Below are 20308 nucleotides of genomic sequence, written 5' to 3'. Positions count from 1 at the left end.
GTGCACTTTGATCAGCCTGTTGAAATTGATACGCTCTAGAGTGGAGGGCTTAATGATAGGTACACCTTATTGGGGCATGTTGAGTATCTTTGGCCTTGTCATTGAAAACTAATATACAATAACCCTCCTTCTGGCGCAGTCTGGTAAAAACTGTGAAACTTCTTACTTTATTACTGTGTTTCTTTTTGCTATTTTGTAATTAATTGCTAAAATATTGAGTTTAATTAATAATAATATAAGGTAATAACATAACGTAACGTAACAGGGAAGCGCTGGACGCAGGCCGCTACCAATCGATCAACGTGGAAAGCATTGGGGGAGGCCTATGTTCAGCAGTGGACGTCCTATCCTATGGCTGAAATGATGATGATGATGAATAAGTTACGTAAATATGCCTTACAGGCATTAGTTTAACAAAATCAGTATTCATCGGAACCGCTAACTATGTTAGAACTATAATTTTGTACACAATCAGGACAAGGCTCTTTAAGACGTCGATAGTCAATTAATACCGGGAGATAAGGAACAAAAACAGTACTATCATATGTTAGATAACATCAATGTTGAAGTAAATAAACAAATATTACATACTTGTATATGTCAGGGGCAATGAGTATGACTATGAACAGGTCATTCATTTCAGTGCGAGCTGGCGAAGAGTTAAAACTAAATCCCAAACTAAGATATAAAGTTTTATTTTAAGACTAGCTTTCCGCCCGCGGCTTCGCCCCCGTGGAATTTTGTCTGTCACAGAAAAACAATATCGCGCGCGTATTTGCTCACCGTTTAGACCTACTCTGGACTACGACAAACATTTTAAAACCAAAATCAGCTCAATCGGCCCAGCCGTTCTCGAGTTTTAATCAGACTAACGAACATCAATTCAATTTTATTTATACAGTGTGAGTCACGTTAAAGTGTACATATGAAAATAGTTGAAACTAGACCTATTTTTATCGAGAAAAAAGAGGTAAATTTTTTTTTTAGATTTTTTTTTAATTTTTTATAGACTTTTTTTTCTTCCAATTACTTATTGTAAAGAAAACGTAATAACTTTTAAACTAAGCGGTATATTCTGATAAAATAAAAACAATAATAATGCTAAATAACGGGCGATATTAAAAAAATACATAAAATACACAAAAAATGCCTACAAATAATAAAAAATGATACTTTTTGAAAAAAATCTGCTTTTAAATTCGTGTTTTTTTGGTTATTTGATAAATTTCTCCAAAAAATGCCCCTATAACCGGTGGTTTTTATTACTTTGTATTATTTTCTATCGTATTACCTTCGTGAAACCAAAAATTGCATGTCTCTACCCCTATCACAACGTTTGCGATGATCGTTTGAACTAAGCCTCTCCGGGCGCGCCATTCAACGCTTCATTAACAACGAAACTGAAAATGGCTCTAGATTTGTAATTTTGATAAAGACAAATTAGATTTCAAATAAAAACAAAAGATTTCGAAGTAAAATAAGTATTTTAGTTAAAATTAAAATTGTCTCTACCTGTAGCGGAGAATAATGTTGTGGCAGGCCTTTGTTCAAACGATCATAGCAAATGTTGTGATAGGGATAGAGACATGCGATTTTTGGTTTTACAAAGATAATACGATAGAGAATAATACAAAGTAATAAAAACCACCTGTTATAGGGGCATTTTTTGGAGAAATTTATCAAATAACCAAAAAAACACGAATTTAAAAGCAGATTTTTTTCAAAAAGTGTCATTTTTTATTACACTCAGCGGCACGGAATTTGGCCCAAGCCTAAACAACCAGATATGAGGCCAAATAGGTGTTGTATACCTAAGTTTCGTGTGACATGTTAACAGAACATTTGTTTTTGTTAATTTAAGAGGCTAGATTAATAAAAAAATGCGTCTGTTTAACTTTTTTGACTCTAGAAACTCATTTCGTTGTTGGAGCGTAAAGAGTACGGGTAATTTTAAATTAGATATTAAATGTTGTAAGGGTTTGGCGTTTTGTTTTGTGTTTCTAAATTAATCTTAGGGTTATTCTCGTTTCCATAATTTGAGAATAATGTCCATTACTTCAGCTCAAGTTGCTCATATAGTGTTGCTTAGAAGTCAAGGGTGTATGCAGCGGGAGATGGCTGAAACTTTGAATTTATAGCGTACAAACTTAAGATACACGTTAAAAAGGCATGACCAGATCGCCTTTTATACAAGAAGACCAAGAAGTGGGGAATTAAGGAGTAAATCAGCTCGCGATGACCCGATAATCGTGCTTGCAATATCAAGAAATCGGGTTCTCACTACGTTTGAGATACGCCAGCGTTTACAAACAGCAAGCCCAGTGAATGTTAGTGAGCACACAATAAGAAGAAGGATGGAGGATCATAACCTGCATACTCGAAGACCAGCTCGAGGACCAGAACTTCTCCGATACCTCCGCGAAGTGCGACTTACGTTTTCTAGAGAACATGCAAATTGGGCGCAAGGCTAATGGAGTAAAGTTCTATGGATCGATGATTGCAGAGTCACCTTAACTGCCGTCCGATCACTATAACGCCGTTAAGTGCAAAAACCACTTTCGGAGAAAAACGAGTTTAAAGATCACGAATTAAAAAAAAATCGCTGTTTCAAAAGTAAAAGAGTAATTTGTAATTTAAATATATCATTTTAAAGGTATTTTTAAGAGCTACAATTGACACAAACTCTCACGACGCTACATATTATAGATTTTGAAATATTTTAATTTATACATTTTAACTCAGTATTATTGAACTAATATCTCAAAATATACACAACTAAAACGCCGGTATGGCTACCTTAACGGTGTTTAAGTTTTGGATCTTGAATAACTTTGATACATTTGTAAAATGAGTTTCTAACTAATAATTCTACTAAACTTTAATGCCGTTAAATAGTTTAACGACGTTTTAGCTCGGTAAAACTATTATTTTTTAACGTGAAAATACTTGCCTTAAATGCAGCTAATGTTAGCTAACGTCATTTAAGTCTAGTATTAACACATAAATTACGAAACTATTGGTATGCCTGTTTGATTCGTTTTGATTACAAGACTAAAATGCAGTTAAAAACAAAACTTTTCACCATAACGGCATTTAAGCTAAGTACTAGCTACTTAATAGTTCAGGAAATAAAGAAAATTGCATTTATGTCAAAAATAACAAAACCTGTTTTAGTGTTGAAAATTTATATTGATTTTTAAAAAATCAAGTCTTTACTATTTTTAGCATTCGTTGATATCAATCATACGTTTTATTATGATATTTTTTTAAATTTACCACTTTAAAAAAGTAGATACTCATAAAAGACAACACAAAATAAAATCTTTACATTTTCATTATTTGAGATCAATTAAAACCAACTATTGAAAGTTCTCAAACTTAGCAGTTTCACAATAATAAAAATAATAAGTGACGACACTTTATTACCAATGCCGCAATATATTTATATTATTTTGCCTGTTTACTGAAACAGGTTACAACTACAATATTACAATATTAATAAAAATTGAGATCTATTTATTTAATTCAATAATAATGTACAACGCGGCAAGCCTTACCTTAAATTAACTTCACGCTGCTTATAATAATCACCTAGTTAGTGAGAATGGTGAGAATCATGTTTATCAAATGGAAATAAACTACAATTCTTAAGTAAAATAGTATCAAATTAAGTCGACATATAAGTGGTTCACGGTAATATTCTCAATATAACTACACCTTTACTAAATTTAATTTTTTCTTCGTGAAATGTTGTTTTAATGACAGAAATGTCTTTTTACACGTAATTACATAATGTTACTGTCCATTTGTTCGTTTTTTGACGTTAAGGGCATATTTCACAATCGCTTAGTAAGGGCCTGTTTCACGACTTCTGAATAAGTTGTGGATAGCCTATGTGACGGATCATTTGACACATTTTTATAGAAAATACGTGCTAGCTAGATTGACTCGACACTTGCCGAATATATCCCGTATATTAGTCTGTACGAGATTAGAATGGTTCTCAAATAGCTAAAAATCAACAAGGCACCTGGTGATGATGTAATCACAGCTGAGCTTCTGAAAGCAGGCGGAACGCCGGTACAAGGCTTTTCAGAAGCTGTTTGATTCCGTCATCCTCAAGGGAAAAACGCCTACGACATTGCAAAGAAGTATGGTGGTACCACCATACCTTTTTTGAAGAGGAGTACTCCTCTTCAAAAAAGGTTTGTATAAAAACGTCATAATGTCAGTCCGTCTCCAGGATTAGGTCTTCAAACCTATCTAGTTGCACCGAGGGGTGAGACAGGGAGACGTGACGTAATATCTCCGAAACTGTTTACCACCGCCTTGGAAGATGTTTTCAAGCTTCTGGGCTGGAGAGGATTCAGCATAAATATCAACGGCGAGTTCATCACCCACCTTCGATTTGCAGACGATATCGTAGTTGTGGCAGATCTAGGCACAATGCTCGATGGCCTCAGTAGAGCCTCGCAACAAGTGGGTCTCAAAATGAACATGGACAAGACAAAAATCATGCCAAATGTCCGTGTTGTACCCACTCCTCTGAAAGTTGGAGACTACACTCGAAGTTGTTGACAATTATGTATACCTGAGACAAACCATCCAGTTAGGTAGGTCCAACTTTGAGAGAGACGTCGATCGTCGAATCCAGCTCGGCTGGGCAGCGTTCGGGAAGCTTCGCGATATTTTCACGTCTGAAATACCGCAGTGTCTTAAGACAAAAGTCTGTGACCAGTGTGTGTTGCCAGTGATAGTATACGGATTTGAGATGTGGTCGCTTACTATGGGCCTCATAAAAAGGCTCAAGGTCACCCAAAGGGCGATGGAGCGTGCTATGCCAAGCATAGTTTCCCTGCGTGCTCGAATCAGAAATGAGGAGATCCGTAGAAAAACCAAAGTGACTGACATAACCCGCAGAATTGCTAAAATCAAGTGGCAGAGCTGAATATGGCCGATGGGGAAGAAAAATTCTCGAGTGGCGACCACGAGCCTGAAGACGTAGTGTGGGCAGGCAGGCCCCTTACTAGATGGATCGACGATCTGGTAAAGGTCAGAAGAGGTGCCTGGATGCGGGCGGCGCAGGACCGATCGTTGTGGAAATCCTTGAGGAGACCTTTGTCCAGCCGTTGAACGACATTTGCCTGAAACAAACGAACGTTATGTCTTCGTCTAACATAGAAGATGTAAAACAAAATGAACAAGTAAAATGATCGAACACCAGGCTTCTTTTACTAATTTTTAAAATTAGAAAACAAAACGCAACGTGTTCTTATCATTTAAAACTCAGAGGCACACTGATGCTCAATTACCGCGCTGCCGTGTCCTAAAGTTGCAGTGCGCATTAGCCACGAAAATAGTGACAAGACAGCAATATCTCACTAACACGTTTCATACCTTGTTTATAACGACTAGTCTTAGATAATAAAACATAGAAACATTGCACATCACATATTAATAAACAACAAACATAAAATTAAAACTAAATTTATTTTGTTGAGAACGCTAGGACTCAGAGTTACTGATGTGCTGCTGATAACGCTCCCGGAAATATTCCGGGAGCGTTATCAGCAGCACATCAGTAACTCTGACTGAGCTGAGTGATCGACGCATGCAACGACGCTTAGAACACTTTATTCAACTTTTTGAACATAGCCGCATTATAGTTTAGGAATGTAGGTTAACGGCATTTAAGTTTTGTAAAAATTTAAAAAACACATAGATTGTTACATTTGGTTAGCCTTCATGGTGAATTTACTAGTGCAATTTTAATAAATAAATTCATGTAATACAAAGCTATAATGCCGTTATTGGACCTTTGTTGCGTTTAAGTCTAATAATTTTACTTAACGGCGTTTTAGTCTTGAGGAGTCTATTAAAGCTTTGCAAAGAGCAGCTTAGCAATATTGTCGTTAAAGTGCCTTAACGGCTGTATTGACTAGAAATTGTAAATAACGGCAATAAAGCTTTGTAATTTTTCTTAAATTTTTAATTCTAATAACAATTAAAGACGCTTAACCGCGTTTAAGCTAAGAAATGTAATGTAACTGCATTTTAGTTATGTAATCTTGCAGAGGCGAAGCAGTTAGCGGCTTTCTTATTTTTTTTATCTCAGGAACTAAACAAGATAAAAAAAATTCGATAATAGTGCTAGATTAACCATTTTTTTCTGATTCGGATGGTATTCAAAAGTCAAAATTGACCAATTGTGGGTTAACGGCATTATAGTGATTGGACGGCAGTTAAGAGCTCCAGACGGCCGTGGAAGTGTATAGAGAAGGTGCGGAGAAGAGTTTCTACGCAAACAGACAGTTTTCATAAAGAGTTTACTCCATTAGTCTAACGTACAATTTGCATGTTCTCTAGAAAACGTAAGTCGCACTTCGCGAAGGTATCGGAGAAGTTCTGGTCCTCGAGCTGGTCTTCGAGTATGCAGGTTATGATCCTCCATCCTTCTTCTTATTGTGTGTGTACTCACTGACATTCACTAGGCTTGTTGTTCGTAAACGCTGGCGTATCTCAAACGTAGTGAGAACCCGATTTCTTGATATTGCAAGCACGATAATCGGGTCATCGCGCGCTGATTTACACCTTAATTCCCCACTTCTTAGTCTTCTTGTGTAAAAGGCGATATGGTCATGCCTTTTTAACGTGTATCTTAAGTTTGTACGCCATAAATTGAAAGTTTCAGCCATCTCCCGCTGTATACGCCCTTGACTTCTAAGCAGCACTATTTGAGCAACTTGAGCTGAAGTAATGGACATTATTCTCAAATTATGGAAACGAGAATAACCCTAAGATTAATTTAAAAACAAAAAACAAGACGCCAAAACCTTACAACATTTAATATCGAATTTAAACTTACCCGTACTCTTTACGCTCCAACAACGAAATGAGTTTCTAGAGTCAAAAAAGTTAAACAGACGCATTTTTTTATTATTCTAGCCTCTTAAATTAACAAAAACAAATGTTCTGTTAACATGTCACACGAAACTTAGGTATACAACACCTATTTGGCCTCATATCTGGTTGTTTAGGCTTGGGCCAAATTCCGTGCCGCTGAGTGTATTTGTTGGTATTTTTTGTGTACTTTATGTATTTTTTTAGTATTGCTTATTATTTAGCATCATTACTGTTTTTATTTTATCAGCATATACCGCTTAGTTTAAAAGTTATTAGGTTTTCTTTACAATAAGTAATTGGAAGAAAAAAAATTCTATAAAAAATTTAAAAAAAATCTAAAAAAAATTTTGACCTCTTTTTTCTCGATAAAAATAGGTCTAGTTTCATCTATTTTCATATGTACACTTTAACGTGACTCACACTGTATAGATAAATACTTCTACCCTAACTTTTTAGAAAACGTGAAGAATATAAAACAAAATTATTTAACTGCACATGTACACTTACAGTCAATGATATTATAGAACTACAGATATGTTACGTTCATAGAAATTACGATTTTAATCCGTGCCGAGCTATTCCAAATTGCACACATTGACAAATGTAACTGATAAGTGAAACAAAAGATACGAAATAGCACGCAAATGAAAGAGATAGTTATAGTTTTAACGATTCTGCACTAACTAATCTATGCCGCAGCGCACGCATCCTTATCGCTCTAACGTCAAAACAAGATCGCTTTCTCTTTCTTAACTTGAACATGGCGCATGGCGTCTTGATTGTTTGCATAAATAATTGAAAATATAAATACTAAATAATTTTGCATAATCACATGTGGTAAGAGATCCCTTGTATTTTGTTTACTTTAGAGTCATAATTGGTACACTTTCGAAACACACACGATGGCATTTTTTATTTATTTTGGTAAGAACACAGGAACTTACGGTGTGGTACACGCGATTGCGCACGACATAGGCCACACGAAGACTAAACACAAGACGTCCCAATTGGGACGTATTTGAGTATTCACAGCGCGAGCGCTTATAACATATCTGCTTTTGTTTTTATATAATATCATTGCTTACAGTTATCTTCAACAAGCATTGGTTAATGTAATAATGTACCTATCTGAAATAAAGTGTTAATAATAAATTAACGAATAAGATACGATTGGAAGTGATATTAATATCTATAATTAGATAAGTTAGGACTTTTAAATAATATCGTACGAGTATTATGGAAAATTTAAGCGTTCTTATCGCAGTATGTTTCATATTTCTCGTATTGGTCATAGTAACATATTTATAAACGCCTTATCTGCCACTATCGTTAGTGACTCAATTCGGCAATATGGCGACCTGCTCTTAGCCCCGGCGCTACTCGACTAAACTACTGAACTAATTATATTTTGCAGTAGCACAAAATACTAATTTGTTCTCTCATTTCAGCCAAAGGACTAGAGTAATCTGATGAACTAAATATTTCTAATAGAACGACTGGTCGTCCAAGGAAAAGTCGAAGGAACCCGATCGGGTGGCAGGTCACCAATGCGCTGGACCGACAAAGTGAAATCGGCAGTGGGAGACGGCGTATGTGACTGCACCAGACAGTCTGCCAACAGAGAGAGATGGCGGGAGATCGTGCGGAGTTGTATCCGCCTCTACAACCGATGTGAACAACGCCTCAACGTGACCACGACTGCTCTGCCAAGAGCGTAACGAATAAGAAGAAATATTTCGCAGTAGCACAAAAATATTTATGTGTTCTCTAAATGGACGTCCTCTGCTAGACAAAGGCTTCCCCCAAGAATTTTCGATCGGTTGAGACCCGATGGACTAAATTACAATTGCCGGAAATCGCTATACAGGGTGTTAGGTAAATGGGTATATGAGCCGACACTAGCCCATGTTAACATGGTCATATAAATGGTATGGTGAAGTCAGAAATTTGATATCATCATTTAATTTTTTTTAATATTCATACAAAATAAATTTTATAAAATCCGATTTGTATGAAAAATAAAATAATTAAAATGAAGATATCAATTTTCTGACTTCACCATACCATTTATATGACCATGTTAACATGGGCTAGTGTCGGCTCATATACCCATTTACCTAACACCCTGTATGGAAACTGTCCAGCTTAACTCACTGACCAGAGAGCGATATGTGAAAGACATTTATTTGCCTAATACGTAAAATATTGATATGGATGGTCACAACTGGGTTGAAGGCAAAAGGCATAAATAATTAAAATAACTAGCTGACCCGGCGAACTTTCTTCCGCCTTAATGGCAATAAATAAGCAGACTTTTTTTAATTTCGAACGGGATAAAAAGTATCCTATGTCCTTCTCCTGGCTCTAAACTACCTCCCTGACAATTTTCAGCTAAATCGGTTCAGCCGTTCTTGAGTTATAAGTGGAGTAACTAACACAACTTTCTTTTATATACAGGGTGTTAGGTAAATGGGTATATGAGCCGACAATAGCCTATGTTAACATGGTCATATAAATGGTATGGTGAAGTCAGAAATTTGATATCATCATTTAATTTTTTTTAATTTTCATACAAAATAAATTTTATAACATCCGATTTGTATGAAAATTAAAATAATTAAAATGAAGATATCAATTTTCTGCCTTCACCATACCATTTATATGATCATGTTAACATGGGCTAGTGTCGGCTCATATACCCATTTACCTAACACCCTGTATATAGATATAATGAAAGTATTAATTTAGATTAAAAATAACAGTGTAACCCCGTTACCAGACACCAACCAACGGGGTATTTATTTGTTGGACTTCCAGCTTCATTTTACAGTGTCAAATGTCAGATAAAAACGTCACTTTCGGTTGATTCACAAAATCCATTCTTCCCGTTTTCCCGAAATTCCTGGAAGTTTATCTGTGGATATTTACACCGCTATCGGGCGGGCGCCCTTCGGATGAGCAGGGTTATCGGCGAGTTATCAGCGACTTATCAGCCGCCGACATTCGATACTCACATGACAGATTTAGACGACTGTAGCCGTGACAAAATCATTAACGAAAATTTATTGATGTGAGAATGTTTGTGAATGAAATGTCTAATCGCTTTGTTTACGTGTTAAGATGTTGTGGAAATATTATGTACATTTTAACTGAATGAATAATGTAAATATCTTACGCTTATAGGCAAGTCTTAAGACCAAATCTGGAAGGTAATTTCGCGACTGTCTCCCAAACATTAAATTACAATAAACCGTCCATTTAAACGAAAAAGTAATATTTAAATCTTCATTCCATAAAGGCATTCCAATTAATGTTCCTTACAACTATATGAGGAGGGCACTGAGAAATTGCTTGCATTAATTGATCAACGAGCGGTCGCATAAAACTGTCATTGACGCGAGAAAGACCGCAAAAAACCCGAATTCCCGGTAAGGAGCTTCGAGTGTAAACAGGAAAGGGTATTTTAAATTAATTTAAATACTTACAGCTGTATGGTTATTTATAGACTGCGCGATCTGAAAAGAAAACAGAAACATTGTAAATAAACACGATACACATACTTCAAAATAACCTACCAACATTATTACAAGAAAACACTGGTACCTACTTATCAACTAGGCAAGATTTAATGCTTGAAATGATATTAGTCGAGAATGTATCTTCAATTCATGTAGCCATAGACTAGATACTAGACACATACATACTCATAACTTTATTTTTCAAAGAGTTCAAGGATTCAATAACCCATGTACTTTATACGAGTACCATTTATTAAATTAATACTATCTTGTAATAACCAAATGCACATACATCAATATTATGAGCTATCAAATGCAAGACTAATATAATCCTAGGATGAGCACAGACGAATATAATCAACATTATTTAGAATGATGATGCATATTAAGTTGTACCATTTCTCTTCTCGAATAGCGTTATCGATTGATCTAATCATCAATCAAAGATGCGCATGTTCCGACTCCAGTGCCATCAATTAGCACACGTCCCAATAATGTCAGAAATTTAAAAACTATCTGACGTAAATGACACTAAAGCAGAGACTACACTAAAGACGTGTGGTCATTTGCCGCATTTTTCTAATGCAATGAATGAATACAGTACAGTTTGCTATTTAGGCACTGCCTCACATGCAACGTACGGCATCTCCTGTAAGTTAAATCGTGGTAGATATCCACTAGAGACAAGTATAGGTTTGCGTCCAAAACCAATATTAGTCCCAGTAAGGTCTGTTATCTAAATAAGGCATATCAATGAAGACGTAGGGCTATCTTCTACAGAGGATCATGTTACTTTGTACTAACTAGGACTAGGTTTAGGTGTTATGATAATATGGCCGCTGTTATTCTGAGGAATTATGAGCACTTCTCGTTGAGTCTATTCAAAGTTATAAGTTAAGAATATTAATTGAGAAATTCAAAATTACTCAAACTGTCGAGGAACAATTCGTGCAATGGGTCCTGTTTATTTATGTCTGTCATTTATATTGTTATTCCTGAACCGATTATTCTGTCGGTCCGTATACCTCGCTATTAATGTAATGGAAACATAAACGCAAACTATCTTTCGTATTAGCGGTGATTAAATTCTAATACACGATGTAACATGTTTTTATGCGAGTGAGAAATCATCAATCATTAGTTTTTAGTCGCGTCTAAAAGTTTCTCACGTAGTCTACAACGCAAAAAGAGTAGAATGACCAATTATGTACAATCAAATAAAAATAATTGCTTAAGCATTTAGATGCTTATAAAAGACGTGTCGATAAACTGGAGTGTCAGAAAAAAGGCGGTAAGTGTTAGTTACGACCTGGCCTGGTTCCGACTAATTTACACATTAAAGGAAATCGCTAGTAACTTATTTTGCATCCAGGAACAGACACAGAGAATAAACGAGCATAATGTATCGATACTGTGATCAAATCACATCTCCAGAATAGGTACTTATTGACATTTCTCTGCTATTTTAGAATAGTACGTTTTAACATGGGTTTATAAAGAGCATAAGATTTTAACTCTATGAGTTCCTCGGCTCAAGAATGACGTGGTGTTTAAAATAAAAACAACAACGTCGTTTGTTGCTACTTAAACGCTTTACTACAACTTCCAGTCCAGCATATTTCACAAAAAACATGTAGTAAAATAATTAAAAACAAGTTAATAGTCAACAAGACAGGTGATTTGTTTACAATGTTTTCAGTCGCACGTCTACTTTAGCAAATCATGTTCTTGCCAAGGACAGCTAAAAATATGCATACATTGCAATGATCCTATTGCACATAATATGCGCAGTTTGTAGAATGGGGCGTCAAAAAATCTACGCCGAATTTCGTATTATCTGAGATATGCAAAGATTGTCGTAGATAATTTATCTAATGCGCAATAAGTCACACAATCTCAATAAAAAAAATGCGTAGTTTCAGCATTGAAAATAGATTGATAATCTTGGACAAGCAATTATTAAGTTATGGCAAAAGTTAACATGGTTATTCTTATGCAACCAAATACAACATTATTCCTTGTTCCCCAAAGTAGACAAAATAATTTAGTATTGCGATACTTCAATAACACCCACTGACTGACTTCAGCCAGACTGTATATTGCATCATTGCGACAATTTATTGAACTCTGATACTACGTAAATTATATCATGTGGTACTTGTAGACCCCGAAGTCATGAAAAATAATTATCTTCACAAAGCAATTCAATTCTTAAACAAGTAGCTAAATACCTCTTCAAATAATTTTATTTAAGTCATTGGCCTGAGCATAGGCTTCTTCTTAGTCGGGCACTCTTGTCAGAGTGGTCGTGGTTGCGCTGACGAGGTACATGGTGGGGTGATGTTATCTCCGAGGGTAGCTTTCCTGGCGATGTGCTTCCATTTCTGACGGTTTAGAGGCGTCGCGAGTACACTGGACCATGGTGGACTCAGTGGCCTTCGTGATGGCGTCTATCCAGCGGGTTGGCGGTCGACCGCGTGCTCTCCTGCCTTCCACCTGGCCCTGAACTACCAGTCTCTCCATCGAGTTCTCATTTCTAGAGACGTGACCAAAGAATTTCAGTATTCGTAGTTGCACAGTTGACGATAGTAGGTAGAGCATAGGCAGTTTTCATTAAAACTTGTTAATCCCCAGAATTCAAATAGACTTTAAAATTGTCAGCACTTTACTTTGATAATAACACCAATTTTACCTTGTAAGTAGATAGCACTTAACATTTACCTACTCGTACCGTGTTTCATAGAATCGGCATAATCGTAGGCGCCACTTCTCCGCCTACATTGAGTCATATTGGGATTTAGGTACCTATATTTTCGTGTCATACTTAAAAAACAACAATTTAACGATAACAGCATATTTGTATTCCAACCCAATACTGGTCAAATGTACTAGTTACAAAACTAGGTGATTATGAAGTTTATATGGCGGTGTTAGTGTACAGTTTTATGACATCTCCATTGCCTTAATAATAATAAATTACAATCAAAACTATACCGTTTATGGCAAGTTACAACTCACAATTGAAGCGTGATTGGGCATACATTTAATCGAAGATAGTGATGTTAATGTAAGCCTTTTGTATTAGTGGTTATAGCCATTGAGTAATTATATTACAGTTAATCCTAGTCAACATGGTACTGATATTTCAAATCATAAACACGGATTTCGAAGGAGTCTAAGGACGAGAACTGACTATGGCAGCATATAATTGTCATCACACTCTCCTTACAAATAAACAAGCAGCTAATAGTTTTTATGACTACATACATGGGTATTATAGAGTATCTGCAACATACAACATAGTACGCAGAACTGACGGCCGATGGGGCAGCAAGGTTCTGGAATGGAGGCCGCGTACCGGAAAACGCAGCGTGGGACGTCCACCCACAAGGTGGACCGGCGACCTGATAAAGGTAGCAGGAAGGAGATGGATGCAGGCCACTACCAACCGTGCGATGTGGAAGTCATTGGGGGAGGCCTATGTTCAGCAGTGGACGTCCTGAGGCTGAAATGATGATGATGACAACATTGTTATCGGATTAAATCAGTTTGGTCAAAGCTGCAACATCCTAAACAACTGTTACCATAAGCGAATTTTCAACCGACTTCAAAAAAAGGAGGAGGTTCTCAATTCGACCCGTATGTTTTTTTTTTTCTATGTTTGTTACGCGATAACTCCGCCAATTATGAACCGATTTGAACAAATCTTTTTTCGGCGTATAGGTAATACCTCAAGGGTGGTCCCATTTAAATTTAATAATAAAAAAAACAACCCCCAAGGGTGGAAAATTGGGGATGAACTTTTTTATACGCAATATCTCCGCCGATTATAAACCAATTTGAACGATTATTTTTTTGTTGAATAGGTATTATCAAAAGGGTGGTTTCATGCGAATTTGAAGAAAAACTGGTCATGGTAGGTACAACTCCTTAACGCTTAGGAGTTGTAGGATAATTCTTTAAATATTATAAGTACAAATAGACCAACAGTTGTATTCTTTCATGTTTTTAAGGTGGGCTGACGGTTTAAGGTCTTTTTAGGTTTCCTATATGGTAACCTGTATTTTGTAGGGAACATTATTTTACACTAGACATGAAGAATATGGTCTCAATGTACTGCCTACCTTCAGTGGTAACATCAAGGTAATAATTCGTTAATTAAAAAGCAAGAAATAAGTAAAATTTTATAAAAAAAAATAAACCGACTCCAAAAAACCTACACTAAAAAGTAGAAAAATAATTACTAATTACCTACTTATTTATTAGGACGAATTATTAATATTTATGTAGGTATACCATGATTGATACTTTTGGAGTCGGTGCAGGCAAACTTTACATGTTTCATAATCTTGGCACCGACTCCAGAAGTATCAATCATGGTATACCTACATAAATATTAATAATTCGTCCTAATAAATAAGAAGGTAATTAGTAATTATTTTTCTACTTTTTAGTGTAGGTTTTTTGGAGTCGGTTTATTTTTTTTTATAAAATTTTACTTATTCATAACCTGAGGATAAAGATCAACCCAACTCCTTAATAACGGAGGCTTAATCTGAATCCTCGACAAGCGCACGCGCAGTTCCTATAAATCAGCCATTAACCAACATGGTAGTTACACGCATGTAATCTCGGTCGTCGGCCCACAGCGTCCTAAACTGATTTGAACCCGTGACCTCGCTTCCGCGGCCTATCGTGCCCGCCGGTCATCTGATGTACTCGGAAATTGAAGTACTCCGCTTTTGAAGTGCCGACTTGATAAGAACTGAGAGGTCCAAATGTTTGGAACAATCGAAGAATGTAAGAAAGAAGTTGCCCGTTACTTCAACTTGAACTTTACGTTAGCTGTTAACTCATATTATTCATCATTGGCTTGCCCTTATTATAATTTATTCGGAGTCAGTCTTATTAAAGTTTATTGCTTCCAGTCCAGATCAGCAGCAAAAAGATCTCAAAAATATTACATAGACTAAAATATCTTATTCTAATACCATCATCATCAACAACACCAACTCTCATTGGGAATCGTGGTTTACGTCGACCGAGCCCAGAGCGTTTCTTAACCCAAAACCTCTCAAGACACAAATCATTCTTAGCCAGTTCATTACTAGCCAATCATAGCAAGCACTTAAACTTTTGAGGTCTGTTAGTACAGTACACCTATTCAAACTATTTTTGCAAAATCGCTGCTATTACAACTACATAAGCTACAGTATTTAGCATGATGTGCCGTCAGTGCCTAAACCAGTCTAGCGACTGCGCCTGAGTCAACCGCTCTCTGCCGCCACCAGACGCGGCTTCCGAGAAGAATTCTATCGATCGATGATTCATTTCCCCAATGAGGATAATGGTGCCCATTGATAGAACTGTAGGCAAACGAGTACAACCGGGGACTGTGGCATTTGGCAAACTTGTTTCAAGTCGCAGAGATCGTAGCGTTATTTTACAAACGAAAACGCGATCGAACATCTAATCACAAGGATAGACATTCAGTGGAAATTAATTAAACGCCCTTATTTCTTTGCAAAGTCGCCAGAGACACAGATCTTAGTTATTGAAGGCGCTGAAGAAACTGAAAAGATAGGCGGCTTCCTTATTTTCAAGAATGAGATTTTCTCGGCTAAATGCACAGTTACCACCAGTCCGGAACATCTTACTGCTAAATGTATCTAGGTTAAGTTGTTTGTTTGTCTACGCATGTAAATATCTCTGAAATCGTTGATCCAATTTCGAAATTTTTGCCCTACACAATTTCAGCGTGACGAAATATTTCTGGAACAAAACTAAATATACAAGACCGGGCAACTGCCAGTTGCTTATAAACCGTCTACTATGATTAATAAGCACATCAATGAGCGGCTAACAAGCCGGTGACACACAGTAATTGAAGTAATTCGATACAACAAGACTCTCATTTGATGAGCTCTCAAATCAGTCGCTTAAAATCCAGACAAAATGATCTAAATCAATAAAGTTCGTATCACTCAAGCGTTTCGAAGAAACCCCTAAACGTCCGTGTCATGATCCATTACCTAAATTTAGATCTCTTAATGTCTGGCCAATTTGAACTTTGGGTCTTGGACAATAAAGTCGAGGTTGTGGAATTTGAGAGGGGTACTATAAAATTTTGATTGCGCGTAGTTCTGCGCGCGACCTTGCGCCTGCTTAGGACTTTGGCCACGTGAATCAGACGCCCACAAGTGAGCAGTGGATGTGTCACCAAATATGTGCATAGACCAAGTCCTTAATTGTAACGATGATAGCATTATCAAGAGCTATCGATAAGTCAATAGACAAGAGGTTAGCAATCGCATAATACCGCGGTAACAATTGAATTACTGTTGTTTCGTTTGCTAGCACTTGAAGGATTAAGTGCTACATTATGTAAGAAGTAAATAAGCTGTATACCTTGTCAGGATTTCCCCATATTAACACCATATAATATAATAATAACGTTGCTCATATTACTCGCCTCGGAGCGTAACATCTAAGAGTAAGTAATGCGTACTGTGACTCTATAATCATCATTATCATCTATCGGTTGGTAAGATTAAATCGTACGTGAGTCACGTCAAAGTGGCTATACTTATACATATAAATAAAATAAGGAATATTTTGTTTCTTGAACATTCCAATATTCATCAATCATTCAAACAAATAAGGCCTAAATTATCACCTTTTAATAATAGTGAAGGTAATAAGAAATTGTATAGACATATGAAATGTCAAGAACCACACAATTTGCCACGCCTATAATAAATAATGCTATCGGAGTAATTCCCAAGCAAAACAGACTTTGAACGAATGCCAGTCTTATTTCTAGTAGATGCTCAAGTACAAAGACCTGCGACCCGTAAGAACAACTCGATCTTACTTTTAACACCGCTGATAAAGTACCTATTATAACTAATTTAAAGCTCTATGTCAGACACTTAAAACTCATTCCATCCGATACCAGCCTACATAGAAGAAAAATCTATCAAATCTACGCTCCCCCAGGACGGTTAGTACCTACCATTAGCGACACCATAGACGATACAAAAAGGTGGAGACTGGATATCTACGAGATCGATTTCAATGTGGTTTACTCCATCGTGTTTCATCGAAAAAGGTAAAAAAGGTATCTGTCCACAGAGTGTAGGCTCAATTTACATCCTACCAAGCCTGTTCTGTACGCAGAAGGATCGCAAAAAACAGCTATGAAGAACGTGGGTGTGGTGGTAAAAGGCAGTGTACTCTACAACAAACAAAAACTTAACTGAAAAATAAGTTAGTGTTTATCCTACTAATATAAAGTTTTCAATGATCGATGGATGTTTTTTATGCAAAAACTACCGAAAAGATTTTAAATGAAACTACATAACTACTGATACATTAGAAAAAACAGACTAAGTATACCTAATTATAACGATATTATAAGTCAAGGGTAAAATATAGTTATTTATTACTATTATTAACAAGATAATTTAAATAGAGTTTGACTCATGAATACAGGCCCTTTATCTCATTGCCGATGCTACCGGCCACTCGTGTCGTATTTTTATTCAAATCTTAGTCCGGCTCATAAAGGGATTTTCGTTTTTTGTTTGTTTTGGACTCTTTAAAGTCATGACGCGTTGTTAGTTGCCCAAAACGGCCTTTGATTTATAAGTAGCTAGTGGATTAAACGGTAATCAATCAATTAGTCAAAAAGTCAATCAATCACTTGTTAACACTTATTTCTCGATTCCATTCGAGTGTTTCATTGGCGTTCTAATTTGTCATTTGTCTGATAGGTACTTACATATTTTTTGAAAATATGAAAAAAATCTTTTACTGACATTTCTTGCGAGTTGATATTTATATTAAAAGGAAATGTTACTTCCATAGGATATGATAAGCCATGACGTCTTAGAGGATGGGCGTTAGAGCGATTGTTACGTAAATGATTTACAATTAGCTGCTCAAGGCGTGAGTACCGGTTTTATTTTAACCATTTCAATGCTATGTTAAAAATAGATTCGTATTAAACAAGATAAGTAGAAGTCCAAATTAGCAGCCTTAAAGAAACGTCTCACAGAAACAAAGGTTGATCAAGTGCTTGGTGAAAAAAAGACACGACCAGATTTAGTGAGGATTTATGGTTCCGAACACAGCACATCAAGGTAAACACCAATCTTATGCAGTTGCAATACGGGCCATTTTGCAACAAAATGCAAAATGTGTATGTCCAGGGACACCTTACCAGTCATCACTTTACGTTTACCCACCTGATGACGTACCTACTGTTGCCTGTACTATACCACTTCAATTTATTTTGCCCCACCTGAAGACCGAACCCTGGACCTCCAAGTCCAACTACCAACCAACCCGTCCTGCTGTATTTATAATCCGCTGCTGTTGGTCACAAGCGTGACGTCACTCGCGGTCAAGTTAATAATAATAATAAAAAAAAAAACACTTTATTTGCCCCATCTGAAGACCGAACCCTGGACCTCCAAGCCCAACTACCAACCAACCCATCCTGCTGTATTTATAATCCGCTGCTATTGGTCACAAGCGTGACGTCACTCGCGGTCAAGTTAATAATAATAATAATAACGATCATTGTCCCGATAGTTGTCTCGGCAAACGGGCTAATAGCGAAGAGCTTCGACCAACATCTAAAGAAGCTCTCGCTAGATGGTTGGCTCAAGGGTCAGATTCAAAAGGCGGTGATCTTCAGCACGGCACGCATTGTCCGGAGGTTCCTCAGCCTGTGACCCTGACCACCGGTAGCTTGGGCCCTGCTCCGCTACCAGCGGGTTAACTATTTTTAAGATTTTTGTTTTTATAATGTATTTATATTTTTTGATAATTACATTGTAAAAAGAAAAAAATAAAAATAAGAAAGAAAATTGAATAAAGAAATAATAATAAAAAAAACTTTATTTTGCCCCACCTGAAGAACGAACCCTGGACTTCCAAGCCCAACTACCAATCAACCTATCCTGCTGTATTTATAATCCGCTGCTATTGGTCACAAGTGTGACGTCACTCGCGGTCAAGTTAATAATAATAATTAAAAAAAAAAACACTTAATTTTGCCCCATCTGAAGACCGAACCCTGGAGCTCCAAGTCTAACTACCAACCAACCCATCCTGCTGTATTTATAATCCGCTGCTGTTGGTCACAAGCGTGACGTCACTCGCCGTCAAGTTAATAATAATAATTTTAAAAAAACACTTTATTTTGCCCCACCTGAAGACCGAACCCTGTACCTCCAAGCCCAACTACCAATCAACCCATCCTGCTGTATTTATAATCCGCTGCTATTGGTCACAAGCGTGACGTCACTCGGTCAAGTTCACGGGCGCGCGGTCGTTCCTCCGCTTTTTGCGTCGCGGCGCGAACGCTTGGCACGGCATCAGATTGATTACATTGGTACACCACAGCTGGTGATAGTGTCATGGCTGCTTGGGGGATAGCAGAAAGAATAGGACACACCAAAATAAATCAGCCGGTGAAAAATAGAATCGAGAAAAAACAAAAAAAAATCTCTCTCAGCCAAAGGACGTCCACTGCTGGACAAAGGCCTCCCCCAAGCATTGCAGGAGTAAATACACATTATTAACATTCCGAGGCAATAGATAGTAAAACGTAGTTTAGGCTGTCCGCCCACAAGGTGGACCGGCGATCTAGTGAAAGTCACGGAAAGCACCTTGATTTGAGCAGAGCATCAGAACCAGTCACTGTGGGAATCCTTGGTGGAGGACTTTCAGTCCCCTAGTGGACGTCATTTGGTTGAAAGCAAACACTAAAAATATGACCTATTCGAGCCCTAATAAAGCACGGATATCTTTCATCCAGGCTGATTTAAGCTAGCAACGTAACTGGTAGGTATATTAAAGAAGACCAGAATCCAAAT

General features: G+C 36.9%; 1 long non-coding RNA gene across 1 annotated transcript in view; it reads right to left on the bottom strand.

The window, feature by feature from the left end:
* LOC135077415 (uncharacterized) overlaps positions 1-20308 on the bottom strand; it is a 143938-nt gene that overhangs the window by 20579 nt on the left and 103051 nt on the right. Inside the window, exon 4 of the long non-coding RNA XR_010258455.1 lies at positions 10389-10418. This is a non-coding gene — a long non-coding RNA (uncharacterized LOC135077415). The remainder of the gene's footprint in view (positions 1-10388; positions 10419-20308) is intronic.

This window comes from Ostrinia nubilalis, chromosome 13 (assembly GCF_963855985.1).
Source record: "Ostrinia nubilalis chromosome 13, ilOstNubi1.1, whole genome shotgun sequence".
NCBI lineage: Eukaryota > Metazoa > Arthropoda > Insecta > Lepidoptera > Crambidae > Ostrinia > Ostrinia nubilalis.
The sequence above is the reverse complement of the archived record's forward strand: the minus strand, read 5'-3'. Positions and strand labels throughout refer to the sequence as shown.